The 18,874-nt window shown below is 43.2% G+C and overlaps 1 long non-coding RNA gene across 1 annotated transcript; it reads left to right on the forward strand.

Annotated features, from left to right (window-relative positions):
* The first annotated feature begins 6,769 nt into the window (after window positions 1-6,769).
* Window positions 6,770-17,848, forward strand: LOC108640830. The gene is made up of 5 exons (XR_001921522.2): window positions 6,770-6,839; window positions 7,124-7,246; window positions 14,435-14,544; window positions 16,122-16,227; window positions 17,093-17,848. It is a non-coding gene; the product is annotated as an uncharacterized LOC108640830 (long non-coding RNA).
* The last annotated feature ends 1,026 nt before the right edge of the window (window positions 17,849-18,874 follow it).

The following is an 18,874-nucleotide window of genomic DNA, read 5'->3' on the forward strand; positions in this document are numbered from 1 at the left end:
CCCCACTCTGCCAGGAGAGCTCCTCACAATCCCTCTGGGGTAAAGAGGGAGTTCCTTTCTCTCCCACTGCTCCCTCGCTTCTTCCCTTCATATTTTGGAGCTCTCTGGTCTCTCTCCTTGAAATCTGTGGGACAAGGAGGAGGGTAAAAAAAAAGCAATGAATTCCAGGAGCTGATCAAAGGTCGAGAGGACAATGAGTTAAACATGTGCAGTAAATCTTCCTGAAGTATTGTGTTATTTTCTAAACAGATTGTTCATGCAGGGAGATCAAGTACACAGGGTGATTTAACCAAGAAATGGTGATGCTTGGGTAATTCTCAGATGCTTCACTCAACAAGAGAATTATGAATATTTATGGTGTTTCTATAGGTTCCTTCCCTGGAAGGTTTGGGCCTGTGCAGGTGCAGCTGCCTCGTTTCAATGAGCTAAACCTGCAGGAATTAGTTGTTTATCCTCTGGAAACCTGGAAAAAAAAATCTGCAGCCATTCCTGTATTTTTGTCTTAAGAGCTGCATCTCAGTCTCTAATCACTCTGTGAACTAATATCACACCATTTAAGCACTAATGTTGTTAAGCAGCAGATGAAGTATAACCATTAATGGTAAACAAGCTAGGGGAAAAAAATGGATATATTCAATGCACAGCATCCCAGTTCATTCCTTCCTGGGTAATTCCCCGCTTACAGAGCCAGCAGAAATGAAGGAATAATTTGACTTATTAATATAATGAAGATCAATGCAATCTCTGAACACAAGGTTGAGAGAACAACATAATTACCCTTCATTTGTTGATGCAAGGAGAAGACTGATTTCAATTAGTGGTTTAAATTGGGAAGTAGCTGGAGGGAAGTCAGGAGCTTTCCTTGGAGCTGAAATTTGTTCAGTATGATTCTTTTCCTTGCTCATCATTTTAGACATCAATTCCTCTAGTGAGTAAAAATAGTGTGTCAGCCATTAATGTGTTAAACTCAATCAAGAAAATTGCAGAATGGTGACATTTGGATCCCTCCAAATACATAAATATCATTTTTTTTCCCCCTAGAGCCCCTCAGGAGAAGATTCTGGGTTTTGAGAAGGGAAAAAAGGCAGCAGTGGCTTGGACTCCATTTGAAGGTGCTAAGGAGCAGTTCCTTGAGAGCAGACACTTCATTAATTTGTTCTTTTCTCTTGCCAAGGAGTCCTGTCCCTGCTGATCATCCCAAAATGCAGAGTGTGGCTGTGCCAAGCAGGTGGGGCTCCAGATCCACCACCTTTCCAGCCACCTGCCATATTTTATTGGGATGTGGGAGGTTTGAGTGGCTCCTAAAGGAGAGAACTTGCAGCAGGAAGCTTGAAAACAAAATTCTTTCTTTCCCTCTTTGGCTTTTATTTGCCTCTTGACGTTTCTGTCGATTAAAAATGAGCTCCCACATGGAGTAACTGGGACTGGGGGGGTTTCCCATTAGATTTGACCCCCCCATGGACTTGCCCAATTCCGTGCTCACTTGTCCTGTTGCCCTATGTTTTTACAACTCAAAATACTCTTTCAGAGGATGGAAGATCCACACCTGAGCACTTTAAACTGTCTAAAAAACCAGCTCTCAGTTTTCCAGTCCCAGGGGATTGGTGTGCTCTGCCTCAGCCTTTGTGCCCTGGTTATCATGGACATGGTTTGAGTTCCTTTCATGCTTTGTTTCCTTTCTTGTTCTCCCTGAAGGAACCAGAGAATTCCAAGTGAAAGCAGCTGAAGTGAAAGGACAGCTCTGACTCATTCACTGAACCGATGGAGATGCAGCAGGAGACACCACCTTCCCAAGTGTGGTGATTTTACCATCCCTTGTTCCAGGCTTTGTTAAGAAATATGAACATTTAGTGAGGCCTTGGCACTTGAAAAAGAGGATTGAAGCTCATCCAGGCTGTTGTCTCCCCATATTCTCCATTCTGTGAGTATTATTTATACATTTCTAAATGTTTCTGTCTTTCTGTTTCATTTTTCTCCCCAGAAAAAATGAGTGTTCCTGTGCTTCTCAGAACAATTCCCTGATGTGTTTCCTGCTTCTTAGGTTTTATTTCTCCCTGGTTTCATGGGTTTAGGGATGTCACACTGATCACTGACCTCCCTGCTCCCCACCCCTTTCAAATCTGTCCAAGTGTGCATTAACTAAGAGCAACAAAATTAGTGCTGTTAATTTTTATAATCCTGGCTTAGTCCAAGGGTTGTTAATTACCCTGATTATCTTGTCTTTTGCTGCTTAATTGATTGGAACTGAAAGGCACCCTGTATCCTATCCCAAGCTTTTCTAACTCATCTTCAGTGGCTGGAGAGAGATTGGTCATGTTTTCAGTTGGTTTGGGGTGATCTTGGCAATTTTCTGGTCACGAGTTTTAATGATGGAGCAGTTTGGAGTTCCTTGGAGAGAGGCTGTTTATAAGAACATGGAGTGACAGGACAAGGGGGAATGACTTCAAACTCAAAAGGAGTAGATTTTTATGGGATATTAGGAAGAAATTCCTGGCTGTGAGGGTGGGGAGGCCCTGGCACAGGTTGCCCAGAGAAGCTGTGGCTGCCCCATCCCTGGGAGTGTCCAAGGCCAGGTTGGAACAACCTGGGACAGTGGAAGGTGTCCCTGCCCATGGTAGGGGTGGAACTGGATGATCTTTAAGGTCCCTTCCAACCCAAACCATTCCATGATTCCATGACCTTGCTACTACTACTGGATCTTACTACTCCTACAAGAGGCTCTTGTATCCACAGCCTTAAAGTTGCTCATAATTTGTGTTTTAATGATATTTTCACGGTTTTTTCCCCACTATTTTTCATTTCTGATGCTCAGATTTCAGAATGACTTCTGAGAAACTTTCTTCTGTTGGCAGAACATTTCCACAACACATATAATGTTCCTGAATCCCATATTGGAAGTGTTGCCTGCATTTGGGATTTCTCCTGTGGGACAAGCCTTTTAATTTTGTTCAATTTTTCCATAGTCTGATCAAAACAACTTTTGAATGTTTTCTTGGTGCATTAACACTATGAAATTTCTGTTAACAGTAGCAGCCAATTAGCAACTCTTTAATCTCCTATATTGTTTGTCAGGATGTGACAAAGTGACAGGCTCTGTACTAATTAACTGCCTCCTTACTTAAGGAGAAAATTGCTCTTGTTTGACGAATATTTTAAGTTAAAGGAGGACCAGAAAGTCTGGAAACAAACTTATTCATGCAAAGACACATCAAAGAGGCCTGAGTGGCTCAGGTAATTGGGAATGGGAGGGAGGACCTCTCACCTTTTTGTAATAAATCACAAAATTTATGGAGTGGAAAGGATGAGGTAACTTGGGAAAGCTTGAAATGAGTGCAGAGTTCAAGGTGAGGCTCATGAACTTCATCTCATGCTGCCTCAAGTTGGGTTTCTATGTGTTGTTGATATTTATTCAGCTTGAAAAGCAGCTCCCCTGCCTGTGTGCACCTCATGGGCCATTTAGAGGTGACTTTTCACCTCAGAACTCTCTGTGTCCATGGAAAACCTCGCTCCTGACAAGGAGAAAGGTTCAGGAGCACCAAAAAGACAGAGGGGAGTTAAAAAGCTTCTCTCCAAAAATGTTTTTCAAGGCTTCAAACGAGCCTAAATCACCTCGTGTCCAACATGCCACGAGAAACCTGCTGGGGATCCATCACAGCCCGAGGTCTGCAACATTCCCATGAGGAATCCTTGGGATGAAAGGAGAAATTCAGGGGATTGAGTGAAAAATATGGAACGAGGATCAGAGAACAAATCATGATTTCTGTTGTTTGCATGGAAATCAAGTTGCTTTTGCCAACTTTTTTGAGGTGAGGTGCTGCAAACTCACTGAAGTTGAGTTTTGGGGTTTTCAGTCGTTTTTTTGCCCAGCAAAATGTTAGAAATGAATTGAGAAGAAAATTAGCAAAGCTGATTCAGGGATTGTCAGACTTTATGTGCCACCACTGCAGACTTAATATTTGGAATAAAAGAAGTGGCTTTAACTGGAAAACAAAATAATTATGGTTTTGGATGCCTGGTGAAGAAGGAGTTAATTTTTATCTATTTAACTCCTCTGAGAGAGCAGGAGAAATGGTGCATTCTCAGCTGAGCACTTCAGTTCTGGGAAGATTTGGGAAAGCCAGAAGGAATTCACAGAAGAGCAACAAAAATGATGAAGGGACTGGAGAGATTGATGGCTTGATGTATGAAAAATTATGAAAGGAGTTAATATGCATTGCTTGCCCCTGGAAATGATGGATACAAAACATCCAGGGAGCTTTTTGGATCTGATGATGGATTGGGTGGAACAAATGAAGTGGATGAAAGGAATTGTTGTCTGCTGGGTAGCAGGAACAGTGATTTGGGGTTAGATCAGAAGTGTGGGACCAGTATCTCCCTTTTGGCAATGGGGGAGCTGATGCTCATAAAGAAAAAAAATAGGGCCAAGAAAACTCAGTTGGATAATTAGAGATTTATGTGTCTAAGGAGAAAAGTTTATATTGTTGTCTGAAGTCTGGGAAGGTGGAAAGTAATTAGGACAAAAGTAACTCTTAAAAAAACTCAATAACCTGCATGGCCACAGAATCCTTGGTTAATTCTCCAGCAGCACAGGTTTAACAGGAATGTTTTATGACAGGTATATATTTATATATTGGGTTTATAACATATTTGGGATTGCAGCTGCTGAAAATTGGCTGTAAAATAGTCCAGAAGACACAGGATTCCAGGTGAAACCACAGCCATTGTTTGAGACTCACACCTGGACATATTTTGGATGCCAGGTTTTCAGTTTCTTTGCAGGCTGTCACTAAATTGTGGCATTTCCTTGGAATTCCACCTCAAAATTCCATTGGTGACATCACTGAGGGTTGCACTGCACTGAAAATCAGGGGGAATTTGCTCACAGAAAACCAGAATTGAAATAGAATTAGGACAGAATTTCTGGAATAGGAATCCAAGAAGGAGCTCAAGGATTTCTCCCTCCCAGCCACGAGAATTTTCCTGAAGGTGTTGGGCACAAGTGTCCTCAAGCTCAGAGAGCAGAGAGAAGCCTGGGACTAATTAATGATTTCTTTAACGACTTAATGAGTTTTCCTGGAGTCCTCACCCTCTCTCCTGATGACCCCTGGAGTGTGGAGACCTCCTGGAACTGCTGGAGAAGGACCTAAAGGTGCTTCTGGAATCCATCTCATCCAGTGGCAAACCCAAATCCTGTTGTTTATGGGATTAATTACTTGAGGAATCCATAATTAACTCCACGTTGTTTTCTTCCCTTTCTTTCTTTTCCTGTGGGAAATGTGGAGTCCCTGATATAAAATATGAGCAGTAAATGGTCCTCAGTTATTCAGAATTCTTTCCCAGTTCCTGCTTTCTGTTTTCAGTCAATCATATACAATAATAGGCTATTTGTCACCACAGATATCTGTGTACATAAAAGATAAGTAGGCACTGAATATATGCTTTTAACAATGTTCTCAGCCCTGCCAGTGATATATTATTTTCTTTTATCTCTTCTGTATCTCTCTGTATCAGGGGAGTGTCACTGGGTGTATCCCAGTGTAACAGAATGGATTTTAATCAACTGCTGAGAAAATGAGATATTACATTAGGACAAGAATAGCTGCTTGATAGAAACTCCTCTTTAAAAGTGCAATTCTTCAGCGTTCTGGCTTTTGTTGCCGTTGTGGAATGATGAATAAAAATGACATTAAAAAAATAATCTAACTTTGGGTGTTTTTTCTCAGGACAGAAAAGGCAGGATTTGTGCCAGAAAAGAGGATTCTTATGGCATCCACTAAGGTGCAAAGAGGAATGAACACACTAAAAATGTAAGTTATAAAGGTGCAAAGTGAGTGTGAGCAAGGCCTGTCTGTCATTGCACTGGTATTTAAAAAAATGGTGTTTTACCAAAAAAAAAGCCTATGTAAAAGTGCTGTTTGAAGGGACCATTTTTGCTCCCATTCTCCCTTTGCATGGACAAATAATCCAACTTCTTATCTATTAATTTTTAAAATAGATGAGTAACTCATTGCTGCACTTGAACTGCTGAAAACCTGCCCCTTCCCCCCCTGGATTTTAAAGGCTTATTTAATAAAAAATAAATAAATAGTGGGTCCCAGAAGAACTGGCTCTTTTTCCCAAGAATAAAGCACGTTTTGCAGATGTGGATGTTGCAAATGCTGTTACAATTTTGGAGGTGGTGCTTCCAGCTGTGGCAAGAAGAGTCTCTGCAGCACGGGTTGAACTCAAGGAAAGCAGTTTGTGGTCTGGACTCGGTTTAAAATTCAGAGTTTGTGGTCTCCTTTTAGCCCAAGTTGTTAAATTATTAACATTTTCTCTTCCCTAGATGTTTTAACAACATCACCCTTGAGCTGTTTTGCTCTTCTTGTGTCCAAAACCTTCGGTGCCTCCTGGCTGGGGAGGGAAACTTTTCCTCCTCAATTAAATCACCGAGATTGTGAGCGAAGGCAATGGGCTCAGAAAGGATTTGTTTTCCTGGGAATTGAGATCATGGCAAGCAGGAAAAGAGCTCAAGCAGGTTCTTAGAGATCCAAGCCTTATTTTTTTTGCATTCCCAGGAAGCTGAGTGGGGTTATTTTTGGGAGATGATCACCCTCAGTGCCTGCTGGTGCGATGGAATAGCGGTTTCCAGGTTTTTTGGGGGATGGGATGGAGTCTTTAGCTGAGGTTTGGTGCCAACCTTTCCCTGATATCTCTGTGCTTAATGCAGGTAACACAACAAATCCTGGGGCTTACACCAGATTTCAAGGATAATAATGAAGAAACTAAAGATATTTTCAAGGATAATGAAGAAACTACGGACATTTTCAAGCTTCACACCCTTAATTTCGATGTTTTGGGTAACTGCTCTTCTCCCTCCAAAGTTATTGTAATTTTATCCTTATTAAATGCCATGACTTCTATCTCAGTAAAAGAAATACAGGCAAGAAAACAATCTGACTGATTGTTTAGGTGGTGGATTAGCAGCATCTCAGAGAGAAGGGAAGTGTTTCAGAGCAGTGCCTGCTTCACTCAGTGATCCTGTTCCATTCTCCTTTCCTTTCCTCATGTGATGAATGGCATGAAATGGGGTCATGGAACCTGAACACTTCAATTTAAACAGATGACTCTTCTTTCTAATCAGCACCCAGGAGCACAGAAAACAGGGCATTCCTGAGCAGAATTAATTGCACTTAAAAGGAAATGTGTGTGCACTGGAGAAGCTTCTCTATCATGGGGGACAGAAAATCCAAAAACTGATTTCCAGGTAAGATTTCTTATTTTTTCTGACATTAAATGTATGAAACTAGTGAATTGTTTTATAATTTATAAAAGTTTGATGGTAGTAAAAATTGTGGCAAGCTGGTAACACACCAGTCCAGAAGACAGAGCTAAAAATCTTGGATATTAGGAAGGAATTCTTGACTGTGAGGATGGGGAGGCCCTGGCACAGGCTGCCCAGAGAAGCTGTGGCTGCCCCAGTATCCCTGGGAGTGTCCAAGGCCAGGTTGGAGCAACCTGGGCCAGTGGAAGGTGTCCCTGCCCATGGCAGGGGGATGGAATGAGATGATCTTTAAGGTCCCTTCCAATCCAAACCATTCTGGGATTTTTCCCATGATTTTTAATCAATAAAATGAAGTTGGATGAGACCTTCAGGCTAAATGGCAGCTTTTTGGAAACTCTACAAAATGTCTAGCTGAGTTTTGCATTGCTCTGTTAACTCTGTGCGTGTTGAACGTAGCGAGCTAAAATTGCAATATTTCTTCATGTGCTGCTTTAATGGTAATAATTTAAAGTTTAATCATGTTAATCCAATAATAATAATAAATCATTATCATTAAATAGCCTCATTCCCTCAAATCAGTGACTTTCTTTAGGACGAGTCACTCTTGCCTAAACATTCCTTGCTTGCAAACTTGCAATTTGACCTTTTAAATACCTCCAAATCAGGAAAAAGGGGCAACTTTCCAGCAGTTTTTCAGGAAAAAAAGGAGTTCAGCACTCAGAGAGGCTCAGCTGGCACTGGGGAGGGGAGTGTTAAACATCTTCCATCAGGTTGGAATATCTTGTTTAATAAATCAGAGCATGAACTGAGAGTCCAGGAGGGAGGCCCAGGAATGATCAAGCCCTGGAAAACATGAGCAGTGATTAAAAGTTTAAGTGACTTGAGGCTGCTGGGAAAGAAGAGAAGTCTGAAACAGAATATTAGAACAATCTTAAAGCCTGAGGTAGGTTATTATAAGAATCTTCAATTATATGAGGGCTGCTTTTTATGGAATAGGAACAGACGAGGTGCTGTTGAGGAGATGGCTGGGAGTGCTCAGAAATCATCTGAAAGCAGGAAAAATGTCAAAATAACTAAGTTAGCAACACAATGGCTCTGTTTCCAAAGCAAATCCATGGAAAAGTCCTGGCCTTTAGCCACTGGTGGGTTTGAGGTCACACCCAGTCTCTTGATCTTGCTTTACTAAACCAGGTTTGGTAAGTCTAAGGGGAACACAACTCCTCCTTCTGCTGGACCCAGAAGCACAGTTATTGAAAGCAGAGCTGCTGCCAGTTCCTGCACTACTTTGGGGCTGCTTGTCTTCCAAATCCACTGCCTGGATTTGCTGTAATTTGTCTTCATTTGGTTAAAATCTGGGGCTTTAGTTTGAGGTGTTTAGGAAGAGACTGGTTAACTCAGTGCCATGGTCTAGTAGGGAAGGTGCTGTGAGCTCAGAGGTTGGACTTGATGATCTCAGAGGTCTTTTCCAAACTAGTTGATTCTGTGATCTCACCCAAAGCCAAGGAGCACTTCTGTGCATCTCTTTCCTTGATGGACACACAAATTTGGGGACAGACCCAGCTCCCACCAGAGAAGTTAGAAAGAATCCTCCTCGTTTCTGTGGGTTAAACCAGGCAGGGAACACTTTTGGGCTATTATGCTGGCCCGTGGATGTTGAGGGCAGAGGTAAAATAGCTCCTGTTTGGCTTGGAAAGTGGGCAAATCCAGGAGTGGATTGGGCAGATGTGGTGCTAAACTGAATTAGTAGGGCCTGGTGGTCCAGAACTGAGCATCAGCAAAAACAATTTGGTAATAAGGGGTAGAAAATGAATTGTGAGTGTCCCTGGGGTGATGTAGAACAACCTACATCATCACCCAGCAGCTCTTTGCCCTGGTTCCACCAGGTGACACCATAAAACATCACTTTTAAGCAAACCCAAGGCAGTGTGTGATTCCAGCCTGAAAAGCCCTGCCAGGTCCATGGGAACCAAAACTCTTCCCTGCTGAATATCCTGAACCAGCAGCACCATCCCTTTCACCCTTCACAGAGTTCATCATTGCTGCACTCCAATTCCCTCAGCAGGAGACAACAGGAGCCAAAAGTAAAATAATTGTTTCTCCTTGCAGAGGAATGCTCTGAGAAAGGGCCCCAGGGACTATTCTAAGCAAGTCCAATTTTTTCAACCATATCTAGAAAGAGTTCTGCCATCTGCTTTTATCCCATAATTTACACAAGGCTCAGCCAGAGACAGAGAGCAATAAAACCTCCTGCCCCCCTCCTGGGGAAAGGTGCCTCTTAAAGAGGATTGGTGACCCCACTGGGCCAATTTGGGTTGAAATTATTGCTTGGATATTGGAAATTCTCCGGGCAAGAAAGCAAAGTACAGTGGCATAAGGAGCAGAAGTTACTTGTTTTTCCCTCAGTTGTTTTTTCCCCCCCTTATCTAAAAGTGTTTAGCATTTAATAGAGGGTATAAATGACTTCTGTGTGAGTAAAGAAGGTGGAAGTAAACTGGGATAGCAATATCATGGTTTTTATTATATTACACGTGTTTAAAGGTACTTTTGAAATAATAACTGACCTTATTGTGAAGTCTATGACTCCTCTAACAGGCTGCTGGGAAATGGATTTAAGTAACACATTTAAGTGGATTAAACCCACCTACAGGACACAATGAGAACAAAATTTAGCAGGAAGGTGATGGAAGACAGCAGAAGGGACCTCGATCACACACTGATGGGTGGTAAATGTTTTGTAAGAGCTCAGCTGTAAAACATTCACACCTCCAGCCTGTTCTCTGAGTGCACACAGAGATTTGACCACAAATGCAGCTGCAGCTTGTTGTTTCTGGGACAAATAATTCGTGTTAGAGCTGCTGAAACTGTGCACTCAGGTATTTCGGGAGGGTTTGTGGTTTATGAGGAGGAAAGTCTGCCCTAAAAGGCAGTGGCAAAGTCACTGAGTCTGCCAGAGGTGTGTGAGAACTCAGGAAAAAAGGGAAAGTTGAAATTTTTAACAGAGACAAACTCAAAGTCACAGAATCTGCCCAGTTGGAAGGGACCCACAAGGATCATCCAGTCCAACCCTTATCCCTGCTCAGGACCATCCACAGGAGTCACAGCACGGGCCTGAGAGTGTCACAGCAGCTCAAAGCTCAAACATCCAGCAGGAATAACATCAGGAATTCAGGATCTGGGAAGTGAAGTGCTTTAGACAAACCTATTTGCCAAGATATTTGTGTCAGCACTGGTGTGGCAGCAGGGCCAGGACAGTGATTGTCACCCTGGGCACTCCTGGGGCACCTCCAGTCCTGGGGGCAGTTTTGGGACCCTCACAACAAGGACATGGAGGGGCTGGAGCCTGTCCTGGGAAGGGAACGGAGCTGTGGAAGGGGCTGGAGCAGCAGGAGCAGCTGAGGGAGCTGGGGGGGCTCAGCCTGGAGAAAAGGAGGCTCAGGGGGGACCTTCTGGCTCTGCAACCCCCTGACAGGAGGGGGGACCCGGGGGGGTCGGGCTCTGCTCCCAGGGAACAGGGGACAGGAGGAGAGGGAACGGCCTCAGGCTGTGCCAGGGGAGGGTCAGGCTGGAAAAGAAAGAAAAATTCTTTGTGGAAAATGTTATCCAGCCCTGGCACAGCTGCCCAGGGCAGGGGTGGATCCCCATCCCTGGAGGGATTTAAAAGCCCTGTGGATGTGGCACTTGGGGACATGGGCCAGTGGTGGCCTTGGCAGTGCTGGTGAAACAATTGCATTTGATGATCTCAGAGGACTTTTCCAACCTAAATGATTCCATGATTCCATTCCATTCCATTCCATTCCATTCAGGGTTGCTGAAAAACCCTCCACCTGGTCCCAACTCCCCACTCTTTGATCCTCACTGGATATATTCTAAGATATTTCTCTATTCCAGGTGTCCATTTCCAATCAGCCTTTCACAAAACACCAAACCTGGAAAGAGAGGGAATCTTTTTAACACAAAGGCCACAAGTCAAAGCTTTATTTTAGCAGGTTTGTCATTCCTTGGTAGAGATTTTATTTAGCAAAACTCCTTGCCAGTGTATAGGAAGGAGAGAACCGAGGCAGCGAAATTATAGCACGTGTTGCCAAATGACTCTTTAATTAGGAATTATGTGTTTTTTCCATGCCTGTAATCCCTGGCATTCAGGGCTGGTGAGCAGCCAAGGGGAAGAGGCACATGGAGAAGAAGAATGTGGCATTCAGGAGAGGTAAGATGAAGTGTCCAGTCAAAACAAGTCCAAATGATAAGGTTGGCACGGGCCATTCCCTCCTCCCCCCTTTCCCCGCCTTCCCACAGCACAATCCAGAAAGGAAGAGCCACAAGCTATTCATGAACAACACCAGCCTGACTTCAGCATATTAAAAAGTGTTCAGTCAGATAATTACCCTTAATTATTAATCCTTTCTCGTGATCAGCTTAGGTGGCAACGGTGCAGAAAAAGCAAATAGTTGGGTATTTGCAATCTGCTGTGCCAGGCTCAGCTCTGGAGTTTGGCACCTGGTGATTCAGCTCTTCTGTGCTTCCCAAAGACTTGAGAGAAATGACAAAGCAGCTGTTTTTGTAAAAATCGTTTACCTCCTTCAAACTTTTCCAGTCACTTCTTTTAATGCCCAGCCAGGCTCGAGGCTGCCCTGGAGTTGCCAGGCTTTGAACAGTCCCTGGGGGGGTTGAATTCTGCTGCAACTTTAAGAACAAATTGCAATCTGCTTTTTATGTGTTTTTTTTGTTTTGTTTTTTTTTTTTTTCAATTTTTGTTTGAATGTTTACCAGACCAACAACTTAGTTACTTTCTGTAAGTCTAAGAAATAAACTGCAGCTCACTTTTAAATGTGTCTTCAATGGCTGGCACAGAACAGCTTGGCAGCAGGTGAATTTGCATTAAGATGATCATTGGAGTAATTAAAAAGCTTGGGAACAGCCCTTTTTCTTAGAGGTAGGTGGGACTTGCTGTCTTCTCTTTGCCAAAGGTCTGATACCCCCTGATTTTTGAATCCTCTGGGGACTTTTATCTCTGCTCTATCTTTGGAGCTGCTCTTTGTTGGCTTCCCACTGACACCGAAATCGGTTGTTCCTGTGTTTTACAATCCCTGGGATGTGCCGTGGGATCTGTAATTAACACCTGGCCCGAGCTCTTTGTTTTCCTGGATGAGCATTTCAGGGAGGATTTGGTCTCCCCAGAGGGTTGTGGTGGCTCCTGTTGGCACTTCCAGCAGAGCAGCAGCTGAGCTGAGAGTACCAAACTTTCCTGAAGATTTTTCCAATAAAATCACAGCTCAGAAGTGGTTTTTTGGGGGGTGTTCTACTTTGTACAGGATGCTCTGAGATACCTGGTTATATTTTGCTGGCTTTTGCCAGACACCCAAGTGGAATATTTTGGGTTTTTGCTTTACTTTTCCACTTTTCCTCCGCTTCCCTTTACCAGGCTTTTAGTTCTGACTTAACATCCCGATGACTTTTATCCATGCTAATGATTTACTGGTAAAAAACGGTTTTTAAACAGTAATAATTCTTCACCATTTTGCTGAAGCCTGAGGTTTTGTTAAGTTTTGATAAGGGATAAAACTTAGAGAATGTTGGAAGGGTTGGAAGGGACCTCAAAGCTCATCCCATGGGCAGAGACACCTTCCACTCTCCCAGGTAGCTCCAAGCCCTGTCCAACCTGGCCTTGGACACTTCCAGGACCCAAATCAGGAGCCAAGGGCAGGTTCCAGAAGGAAAACCATCTCCCAAAGCCAATAGATTGGACAACTTTTATCCTGAGGAACAGGGGAATTAATTAACAAGCCAGGATTAATGAGGGAAGTTGATGAGAGTGGGGCTGTTTGCAGGATAATTTATAAAAGGCTGTGTAAATAAACTCTTGAAGGCAGGAATCAGCCCTTGCTCTGTTTGAGAAGTGGAGCTGCCTCTCAGTTCCTCCCCAGACATTTCTATAATTCCCAGTATAACATAGAATTAGTTGTGTTAGGAACAGTTTTGAAGTTATGGAATCATACCTGCGTGTGTGGAATGGCACCTGGGTATTAGTGGGGAATAAATGCAGAGAACTGTTGCAGAGAGGATCACCAGACACAAGAATTCCTTCATGGTTTTTTCCCCTTTTGTGTCTCTTGTTCCCTGCTGGGTTCTGCCCTTCTGACTCAAATCACCTTGAAAATTTCTCCTCCTGCAAAGATGCTGAACTACTTTAAATTTTCTATGAAAAGGCAGGATTTACGAAAACCCATATAATTATAGCTGGATAACTTAACATGGATTTTTTTTCTTCTGTGGAGTTCTTTCTTTGCTGATTAAACAGACTTTCTACCCTTTCTAGTGTCAGGGATGGAAGGTTGGGGGTGAAACTCTGTCTTTGCACAGGCAGGGCTTGACAGCTGCTCTCAGCCTCCCTCTTTTTAACCCTGTTTTTAAAATAAAATTTAATAAAAGCTTTCCAAGGGTTCTGGTTACACTTGAGGTGAGTTTATCACTCCAACCTTCCATCAGCTCTTATCCTGGTTCCCTACAGCCTCCAGTGAGGTTGAGATCCCTTTGCCATGGGGAGCTTGAGGTGATGGATGACAATTGCAGGCATAAACAAGTCACTATTTATTATTATTGTTGTTATTAATATAATGGTGGTGTCGTTTGGGGTTAGATTAAAAAGCAAAAGGGTGTTTTCCTCTCTGAAATTGGGTTTAGTGCCCCCTGGGCTTTGCAAAGCCAATAAATAAGTTGTTTTCCTCAGCCAAGCCTGTGACCCGGACGACTTGAGCAATCCTGATGTGTTGGCAGATTTTCCTGGAGCACAAAAGGAGCAGAAGGGGCTGGGATAACACTGATCTCAGTGTGTTCAAGCACTGCAATATCAACAGGGTCCAAAATATGAATCCTGTGACACCTGAGAGTGGTGTCTTGTAGAGGTCCCCACGCAAAAAAAAGGTGAAAAGTGGGAGATTTCCAGAGACACAAATGGGAGCTGAACTTTTGACAGCTGGACTGGATCCTCTCAGAGGTCTTTTCCAATAATCCTGGATATTTTGGATAATTTCCAATTATCCAAAAGCTGTTACCTTTTGGTGGGAGGTAGGTGTTTAATTCCACATATATAGGTTTTTCACCAGGAAAACAAGGGATAAATTCCCTTCAAAGTACAAGTCATACTTAAATCCTGAATTCTGTCCCTTTATCCAGGTTTTCAGGTGCTAAAGGTGTGGTAACTAAACAGCACAACCCAATTTTCATGTCACCATCCCCAGGAAGCTCTGTGAGGACTTACAACCTCGAGATGGGACAAAACAAAGGTGAGTTTATGATGTGTTGCAATGAAAACACCTGTATAGATCCAATTATCTTTAAATTTCTTAAAATGGCTGAATTCTAAGGGGGAAAAATGGAAATTCAGAGAGGTTCATGTCTTTTCCTCACTTGCATATTCACAATCTCCAGGGTCAAATTGTCTCCAAGCTTCTCATTCTTTCGGGCAGGGATGTTTTTGGCCTCAGGTTTGGAAGATGATGGTTGATTTTTGGTGAATTTAGGTAGTGTCAAGGCTCAGGAAGGAATAAAAGCAGCTGAAGTAGAAACAGAATTTTCATCTGTGTGGCTGAAAAATCTGAGCCTGTCATTTCTGGGAGAACTTGTAATTTTTGTGTGTTATTGAAGACGCTCCTCCGGTCTTTTTGAAGTCCCTTGAACTAATAAACTCTGCCTCTTACTTAAAGCACAAAGCTGACAACATCAGTTCTGAAGAGCAGAGGAAGGAGGAAGCTGGGAAAAAATATTCTCTGGTGAAGACATCTCGTTTTTTTAGCTTAAAGCAAACGCTGAGGCCACGTATGACCCTGTGGAAAATGTTCCTTAAAATGCTCCTTAAGATGCCAGTGTTTACAAACTGGCTTTCAAAAATAATTAGAATTAGCCCAGGGAGTGGAATCCATGGGGATGGATTTAGGCAGGGAGCCCACATGGAGCCCAGTTGACTCCAGTGGTTCAAACAGACAATAAACTGGCCGAAATTGGGGATGATATCTCAGGAATATGCTGCTTGAAGGAACCTCTCAGATCTTTTGGGCACCAACAACATTTTAAAGTATTGCAGGTAGAGCATAAAAGAAGCTCTAATTGAGAGGGCTTTCTAAAAATGTGCAGTGGATAATAAACGATCACCAGAAGAATAAAGAGGTTTAAAATCACCCAAAGCGATTTTGCTGGAGAACCATGTCTGTAGGAATTGATGTTATAAAATAAATGACATAAAAATCTACTGAAGATAAATTGTAGGAACTTCTGGCATAGCATTTTTTTTTTAAATTCTTTAAGTACCATAAAAGCATCCTAAGCATGAATAGGATTAGAATTTTCCTGGATCCTCTGTTCCAGTGGGCCCAGGAATGAGCACACAAAGCACCAGTGGCTTTTCTGCTTCATCTCACAGTGGATGAGCACTGGGATATTCTAGATATTCTAGATTGTTTTGCTGTCTGAATAATTCAATCTGGTGCTGTAAACACAGGTTATTCTGGTGTGTCAGGGCAGCAGGAATCCACAGTGATCCCAGAGACTCCCAGTGTGCTCCTTGCAGGACAAGAAATGAAATATCCCTGGTGGGAGGATGGCAAGGGAAGGAAAAGTTCTGTCAAAGGAGCTTTGCACTTACTCAGGTAAATCAGGCACTGGAGGGACCTCCAAATCCGTGGCAAAAATGAGGGAATCAAACTTAGTCTCCACATTGCAGTCTTCTAGAAGGAGGTGTTTATTTTTCCCTGAAGTAATGTTCAAACCAGCAGAGTGATAACACAATGTTCCAGGCAGCAATTCCACCTGCCATTTGGAATGCTAAATACTGCAAAACTTCTTTGTACCTTTGTTTAACTCCAAGGCTTGGTCCCTGCCTCTGGAAAACTGGCTGGAATCCCCTGGGTCGCTGCTTGGACACATCTGAGTCCATCAGTTGGGAATGAGCAGCTTTCCGGTGTGTGGGGCAGGTATTTAATAAGTCACAATTTCCCCAGATGAAGGAATTTTGCATGGGAATTTATTGCAATCAGGCTCCTTAAGCTGCTCCTTAATTCTCTGTATCCCATCCACAACTGCACTGATGGTTTGCTTAATAAAAGGAAAACGAGGATAAATTAATCAATCCATATTTTCCATTCACCACAGGCAAAATTTATTGGTATTAACACTTTTCCAATAGGGCTAAAAGAGATTTCACACAAACAGAACCCAAAGTGTTGTTTCATGTCTCTAAAAGTACCAGAATAATTTTTGTTTGCTGCCTGTCAGTGTTCAAAACCCAGGGGAGGGTTATAAAGCATCACACACATCCATGGGAAATGGGAATAAGGAATATCCTTGGACACACTGGTGCCCAGTAAGCAAATAAAGCACTGAAATGAGCCCACAGTGTGATATCGCCAGAGGAGACACGAGGAAGGTTCAATGGGGGCGAAGATAAGAAAGCAAAACACTATTTTCCAGCTTCAAAGACAGTGGAACTAATGTTGCAGGGACATTAATTACATGGGAAAAAATTTAAAACTCTCAAAATGCACTTGACAGAATCCCTTTAAACTAATATAGTGTTAGAGCCTCCTAATGGGTTCTGGCTCCAATAAGTTTCCACGATTTTCTCTTTACTTAAGTCTTAAACTCCCCAAATGAAATGCAATTGGAAAATCAGTTATCTTGTTTTGCTTTATGCTCCTGCTAACTCAGCATCGTTCTATGAGCTTGTTTTCCACTCTCTGAGTTTTCCCTCTCTGTCACTGCCCCAGAGCTGGGTTGAAGCAGAGCTGAATTATCCCTGGGTTAAAATAGGGTTTCATTCCTCTCTTCTTCTCTCCACAGGCCCAACTTCCACTGAACTCCAGAATTCATCAACTATCACAAAATTATTCCTGGGGTGGGCCCAAGAAGGGGGCTCTGAAGTCTCTTTGGAATGGGGACCACAGGTAAAATTAGAAGATCCAGAATGAAGGGACCTCAAAGCTCATCCAGTTCCACCCCCTGCCGTGGGCAGGAACCCCTTCCACCATCCCAGAGTGCTCCAACCTGGCCTGGGACACTTCCAAGGAAAATCATGTTCTGCTGAAGCCTGTTTGAGGCTGGGAATGTTTTGTATCTGTCACACCTGCACAGTCCTTTTCTCAGGTTGGTGTTACTTTTTGGGATCTGTATAAACCATATTTCTGTAACTATTAGTACTTAGTTAAAGGAAAGCAGAGTGTCCATATGGGAATGCTGTTCTGACCCATGGCTAATCCCTTTTTAGCTCAGAAAACAGCACTTAAAACTGCTGAGGCTCTTTTATACCTTCACATGGGTCAGTTTTAAATCCATATCACAATATAAATCAAGAGATACTGACTTAAGAACTTATTTATGTAAAGCTAGATGGGAAAAATCTGTTTATTTATGCTACCAGATGTGATCAACAGAAGCACAAGGCAATGGGTCTGCCATAAAATGAAGTTCTGGAGGAAAATATTAATCAAAACCCCAAAAGGGTTTCCAGCCCTTCTCTTGTCTCTGCTCAGCAAGTGTCAAAGGGAAAGTTTGTCCTCATTTTGCAGCCTGAGAAAAGGCACCTCTGCTGAGCTCCTGCTGAGCTGGAAAAGGTTATGTTCAAACTGCTCCACTGCAGAAAAGCCACGTTTAATTGGGATTCTCCTCTCCTGGGAGCTCTCCCTTGGTGAGGGAAGGGAAATCTCTGCCTTTGCTGCAGCATCAGAGGCAGAGGGGGGGACACCCAGTGCTGGCACCAAGGAGGGCAGAGGAGCTGAGTCAGGGCTGCTCCAGAGGGTGGGAAGTCTCCAAGGAACTTCCTGGGGAAGGCCTGGCTGGAGAATGGTCTGGGAGATGCTGAAGGAAGGAGGGATGTGCTTTAAGTGAGGCAGTTTCTCTCCTCCAGCTCATAGGACAAGATGTAACACCCAGAGAACTGGTGTGGGAACAGCAGAGCTTCCTTAATGGGGGTTTTCTGTGCTGACCTTTTGTTTGCTGGTGATTTGGCTGATTCTTTCCTTTTTTTTTTCCCCAAAAAAGCTATACAGCTCATTGCAGCAGTCTGAAAGTTATTTTCTTTTGAAGCATTTGCAGGGTGAAGGGCTCTGTGTGCTGCTCACAAGGCATTTTCCTGATGGATGTCCCACATCATCTTACACGTCTTCCCAGAAAATCTGTGGCTGCCCCATTCCTGGGAGTGTCCAAGGCCAGACAGGGCTTGGAGCAACCTGGGATAGTGGGAGGTGTCCCTGCCCATGGCAGGGGGTGGGACTGGATGGGCTTTAAGGTCTTTCCAACCCAAACCATTCTGTAATTCTGTGATTTTTATCACTTATCAAAATTTAACAAAAACCTCAGGCCTTAACGAAATGCTGACCAATGATAACGTTTAAAACCCACTTTTTCCTAGTGAATCATTAGCATGGATAAAAGTCTAGGACCCTGAAGTCAGAACTAAAAGCCTGGTCAAAGGAAGTGGAGGAAAGGCTGCAAAGTAAACCCAAACCTTTCAGTGATTCCGTGATCTTGGTGTGGTTTTTTGGGCAAACAGGAGCTGCCCCCAACTTCTCCCCGTCACAGAAAAGTCACAACAACATTAAAATGCTGCTGTTGTCGTGGGCAGAG

The sequence above is a fragment of the Manacus vitellinus genome, unplaced genomic scaffold (genome assembly GCF_001715985.3).
Source record: "Manacus vitellinus isolate BGI_N305 unplaced genomic scaffold, ASM171598v3 scaffold_45_pilon, whole genome shotgun sequence".
Classification (NCBI taxonomy): Eukaryota; Metazoa; Chordata; class Aves; order Passeriformes; family Pipridae; genus Manacus; species Manacus vitellinus.